The sequence below is a fragment of the Euphorbia lathyris genome, chromosome 6 (assembly GCF_963576675.1).
Source record: "Euphorbia lathyris chromosome 6, ddEupLath1.1, whole genome shotgun sequence".
Classification (NCBI taxonomy): Eukaryota; Viridiplantae; Streptophyta; class Magnoliopsida; order Malpighiales; family Euphorbiaceae; genus Euphorbia; species Euphorbia lathyris.
The window spans coordinates 73,428,670-73,434,938 of NC_088915.1; the positions used below are offsets into that span (position 1 = coordinate 73,428,670).

The following is a 6,269-nucleotide window of genomic DNA, read 5'->3' on the forward strand; positions in this document are numbered from 1 at the left end:
AAGAGTAGAAATACAGATTTCACTTAACCTATCTATTTGAGTTGACTCGGCCTGTACAAGTAAAACGAACGTCTCGCTATATATGACTTGACATCATCCATAGTCATAAGATTCAGTTCAAGGATGTAGTTGATAAGGGATCGAATTATACTGTAACTAATACGGAAGGGTTAACGGCAGAATCAACCTGTCTTCTTAACGGACTCTGGGGGAATGATTACGGACATGCCGATAACATGCTCTGTTCATCATTCCGTTATGCAAGGATTAAATATAATTCTTGGAGAAATTAATTTAATAGTTGCATACGGCCAGAAGTAGTAAGGACCTAATGGATCACACATAAGACTTGGAAACAAAAGAGAGATGGATCTGATTAATAGATGGAAGCCCAGTTGAGCCCAGTAAGGCCCATGGATAAGGGGGGTCGAAATTATATGTATTAAAGGAAGGGAATTAATTTATTCCACTCTTCCTAATTGGATTAGGATTGTGAAATTAAATTAATTAAGAGATAATCAAGTTAGGAGTTATTAATTGGATTAATGTCCTCCTATTATTATCTAACTAGGTTACTTATTATTATCCTAATTATATTAGATATATAGTAAGATAATAATTAGAAATCCTATTCCGAATTGGATTGCTATTAAGTAACCTAATCCTATCTAACTAGGGTTTAGAGACAAGATAATATATATACCCCTTACCTAGTGAATTTCGATACACACTCTAGCCCCACCCCTTGTGATTTTCGAAATCTACTAGCTAGAGAGAGAAAGTGAATTCCATCTCCAAGTTCGTGGACAAGAATTCATTCGGCATTCCATCGATCGATTAATCTAATTCATCCCTCTTTCTCCTTGATCTTGTGTTGGTTAATTAGAGGTAATCTATTTTGCTTACATCTCATAAGGGTTGATTCTAATTTAACCTCACCGTGTTCACGAAAGAAGAAAAACAATCAAAAGGGAGAAATTCGTTTTTCTTCGCCTACATCAGGTCAGTTCACTATTTCGAGGATTCCCGGAGATTGAACCGTCGGATCGTCGCGATTTTTGGTCAGTAGCTTCTAGACACATTCTTCCACGTTTCCACCGAAGGGATCATCGTTCGGTGGTCTGGAAGGTCTATTTCGAATAAGGGCAGATTGGTAAACAGTTTACATCTCCTTTGAAGTTGTGGGCACTTCGTTTGCAACGGTAGATTGATCATCGAAATGTATATCTTCTTATCCCTCTTTATATGAAATAACGATTAACGGATCCTATGGTTAAAAGGAAGTAGGCTAAAATTTTTATATTTCCGCTGCTATACCTTAGCCCTATTTCCAACACCTAAGTCCCACATCGGAAAGATACAAGGGAGTTGCATAGTTTATAAAGAAGTTCACCAACTACATTAGTATGAGGCCTTTTGGGAAGGAGCCCAAAAACAAATCCGTACGTGTTTGGCCCAAAACGGACAATATCATACTAATGGTGGAGCTGTAGGTGAACTTGTGACCCCGTGATAAATGGTATCAGAGCCTGTAGTGTGCTAGCTGCGCAGTTTACCGAGCCCTCCGTTGGCCGCGGTGGCGAGTCTAAAAGTGGACCGCAAGTGGTGTGCTCGAATGGATCACGAGTAGGCAGGAAACCGCAATGAACAATTCGCCAAGCACTCCGAGGTGCCACGGTGCCGGGTCCTAAGCAAACAGGGCTGAGCGCAGAAGCGTCGCTCGCACCCTGGAACCTCGAGTCAGACCGCACGAGGATGTGGATGAGGCAGAGGGCCTCCGAGTCATGGTCGACATCGAGGGGGTGTCGGAAGTGGGTGTTTCGCCAAGCAGCGCGAAACACGAGCAGGCATGGAATCTGCACACTGATCCTAGCGAGCAGAAGTCGTGCACGAGGACGTTGCATGAATTGAGTGTGGGAGTATGTCACGACCCGAATTCGTGATGCGCAGACGATGCGGGTGCTTGCTGGTTGATCTTGAAATGTGGGATGCGGGATTAGCGATAAGGTTGACTACGTGCTATTTAGATGGCATCCTCTCCCGAGTTGCCGATGGAAGGGTGCACATCTAGGCACTAAACTAGTTCGGGAGCTGATCCTACTCCTTTGATGAGCCCATGGGAGGGCGAAAACCAGTGAGCATGGAGATGACAAGGCTGACCTCAAGGAGTCTTAGAGATTTCCGGAATAAATGTACTTGATTGGATCGGAATCGATTTCCAGAATCTCCAAATTGGCAGACCGAAATTTTCACTCTAATCTTAGAGATTCATTTTTAGGAATCCCCGATCCAATCCCGAAGATGCTTGAATCCCCGAACTGGACCGAACTGTGCACACTCATATCCACAGCAAGTCAACAACTCACCACTTCCTAATAATTTGAAATTATGGTTCGATATTCATATGTTAATTTTAGGAATTAATTAATCTACTTTTGAAGTTGGAAATTTTATCATTTGACTATAAAAACTTTTCATTCTTTAAATTTAAGGGGTGTTAAAATAACTGATCAAACTGTTGTCCAAACAGAAAACCGAAAATCCGAATTGAAAGTAGTCTAAATTGCCCCTTTAAATTTAGTATTTGTCCATCTTATCTTTATAGTTACTATAGGATGTACTGAATAATCTAATACTTTTGATAAAATCTTAGCAATTTGTTCAAGTTCATCTATGGCGTATGTTTTAATCTTTAGTTTGATTTGCATAACTTGGGATTGTTGAATGTCAAATCAAATAAGTCATGTAATCCATTTAAGCTACTTATGTTATTTGATTTTTGATTTTGTTTTGACTCTGAGCCTTGCTAGAGGACAAACAAGGTGTGTGAGGAAGTTGTTACCACCATGTAACATATAAATAATTATGCATAATTAAGAATAAATAAATAATGACAATAGAAATAAATAAGTAAATAAAAGAAAAGGACTAGTTCCTTTTTTGTCAAAAGAAAAGAGGAGGGAAAAGAAATAGGTGAATGTTATTATTATTAATTATTATTATTATTATTAATTATTATTATTATTATTATATTATTATCAATAGTTTGGTGGAGTTGGGGTTTGGAGATACGAATATCAGAACCAAACTCATCCCTGCGCAGCTTTTGTTTTCTTTTTTTTCCAATCCTAACTTCCTTCATAACTCCCTACTCCGATTACATCTTGAAGCGAAAATCATACCATTGAATTCCTTATTTCATAAGGAAGATTTTGAGACCACTATTCATATTTTTCTGACCAAAAAGGGTGACGACCGGAGCGGGTATTTTCACCGGGAAAGTGTAGATCCCGACCTTTTTGGCACTTTTAGTAGTGAAAGGAGTATATTTTTGGATTCCTTTGAACGTCGGCTATCTCGTGGTAGTCTCAGTTCGCACTTCCGACAAGTCTGACGGAATTCCGACAACCGGCCACCGCTTTCCGGCGAGACTCCGGTGAGCGTTTTTCAACCAGAAATTACCCGGTATAGGTTCTGATATATGTGATGTTTTTCTAAATTATTAGTCTTCTATCATAATTGAATTTTTAAAGGTTAGAATTTTAGATTTAAGTAAATGGCTATTGATTAATTAGAGGGATTAGGGACATTCAAAACATACATTGCATATCTATCATTTTTTTTTAAAGAAACACGAATTAATTATAGGAATGCATTTTTATATTTATAGGGAAGGAAGAAATGGGTGAACAAGAACTCGAACAATTTGATTAACTTGGAACGAGAGGTAATCATAATTATTAATATTTATATGTTTATATATATATATATATATATATATATATATATATCTATATATGAATTGTATAAAGAAATATATATGTGTGAGGTGATGATGAACCATGCTATGGATTGCTATATGTGCATAAATTTGCTATGACTATTATATGTTGTGGATTATTGTTCCAGGAAAAGGGAATTTGGTATATAGTGTTGATGTTTTGGAAATTTGGTATATGCTGTGGATTATATTTGAATTGTTGTTGGCCTTAGCTGAGCAAATGGTGAGGAATAATTATTATTTAGTTGGATAGAATCAAATTTAAAGTCATAGATTACGCAACGATGGGATATATAAATGTCTGAAATTTGGATATGGTAGTGCTTAAATTCGCAGATGATACATATTATTTTGATCATATATTGAAGTAATTATTTTACAAGGTGATTGTCTATGGTAGAATAACAATACGTATCATTTTAAAATCTCACTTAATTAGCTAGCTTAAGTGGGTAGGTACAATGGTCTGGAGGTTTGTTGATACTGTGATCACAGGCACCTAGGTAGGGTGTTATTTTACTCTGATTGAATTTGTACTGTGTCCTAAAACTAGGAGCGATAGCAGTACCGTATTGTTTGGATAGTTATTATAAGGTTGAAAGGATATATGTCCTACGATTGAACATTGTTAACCATGTGACCATTGGACATATTTCACTTAGGTTTAGCTAGGGCCCTTAAAACTAAATATATTAACCTTGGGATATTATTTATAGTCAAGAGTCTGGTTTGTTATGTTATCTGACTAAATATAATAGGTGTGACTGATATATATTTATATATGTATACGTATGAATATTTGTAATTATGCTTATTGAGTAGGCAGCTCACCCCTTGCCATATTTTTTTCAGGCTAGGTTCAGAGGTTCTCCTATTTGCTAGATTTTCAAGGTTATCCTGCGTTCAGGCTGGCAAGCATAAGCGTCTCATTCCTATTAGAAATTTTGTAGGCATTCATTAGGATTTATTATATTATTGGTTTGGATTATTTGCTTAAATTTAAGCGAATATTGTTGATGGATTAAATTATTTGGTTGGTTATTTAACCTTTTGGTTATGATACTTTGATAGATGGAAATAAATGGAGAGCCTTTATGTATTTATGTCGATATTTATGCTTAATTATGATAATTATTTGGTTCCTATGCGTTTTCAATGTGACTCGGGACGGGGTTTACACACCATTTTATATAATTACTTAAGTCATTTTTTATGTAATTTTTTTGTGTGTGTGTTTTATGACTGGTTTGTCCATTATTTTTAGTGTATTTTACCTTATTCTTATCTTGATTATAGTTTTGAGTAATTTTAGGTGTTTTGGGACTTAAAACAAAGTAATCTGAGAAATCTTTCCAAAGAGATTCCAAAATTAGAAGAAAAACTAAAACGTGCCTAAAAACTCCATAACCTTCCTTAGTAAATTCTAGGGATAAGTACAAAAAAAAAAATATCTGTGGTATACCGGTTTTGCGAACTCGAACCTGTGGTATTTTTTTTTGCAAACCGAGGTATGTGTTACAGGCCGTTAGCAAACAAAGGCTAAATTGACTAACCGTGTTAAAATTCAAAGAGAAAAGAGTTAATTTGGTCCTTATATTTATTTATTTTAAAAATTAACCCCCTAATTATCTAATTATCACTAATAAACCCCAAAAGAAGAAGAAGAAGAAGAAGAAAAAGAAGAAGAAGAGATGAGAGAAAGAAGAAAGAAAATAAAAAATGAAAAAGAGATGAGAAGATGGTATTTTTTATTTTTATTTTTGATTTTGGGGTTTATTAGTGATAATTAGATAATTAGGGGGGTTAATTTTTAAAATAAATAAATAAAAGGACCAAATTAACTCTTTTCTCTTTGAATTTTAACACCGTTAGTCAATTTAGCCTCTGTTTGCTAACGGTTTGTAATACAGACCTCTGTTTGCAAAAAAAATACCACAGGTTCGAGTTCGCAAAACCGGTATACCACAGGCATTTTTTTGTACTTATCCCTAAATTCTAAATTAATTATGGCAAGAAAAAGAAGCCTCCTTGGAGGTTAAGGAGATTCAAATCAGCCTAAGAATACTCTAAAACCTTACTCAATTCCAAATCAATTATGGCAAGATACGGCATCAGTATTAAAGACTATGGAGACATCGTAGGTGGTTTTTTATAGAAATATGAGTCCCAAAACTCCTATAAGTAGGGACCTTTGCTAGTAGCTCCAAACACCGTTTTTACATTGTTTACATCTCATTTTCATTATACGTTTCAGTTTTGTTGGTGCTTAGAAATTATTTTATTTATCTTAGTTCTAGTTCTTTTTTAGCGTAGCAAAGTGATGACTCGTGGAGAATTTCCGAGGAACTTCCGTCTCTGTGGGGGCGTCGTTGGGTTCGACGGGGGAAAGCTCCGATGCCAAAGTCAGTATGGAAGAATAAGAGAGCAAACTGAATTGACAAAGAGTAAGTGAATGTGTACCTTTGATAGCCTAAGACATAGGCTATAT

General features: G+C 35.8%; 1 long non-coding RNA gene across 1 annotated transcript; it reads left to right on the plus strand.

Annotated features, from left to right (window-relative positions):
* The first annotated feature begins 3,066 nt into the window (after nucleotides 1–3,066).
* Nucleotides 3,067–4,880, plus strand: LOC136234031 (uncharacterized). Its single transcript, XR_010691024.1, has 3 exons — nucleotides 3,067–3,436; nucleotides 3,671–3,727; nucleotides 4,634–4,880. It is a non-coding gene; the product is annotated as an uncharacterized lncRNA (long non-coding RNA).
* Nucleotides 4,881–6,269: the final 1,389 nt, after the last annotated feature.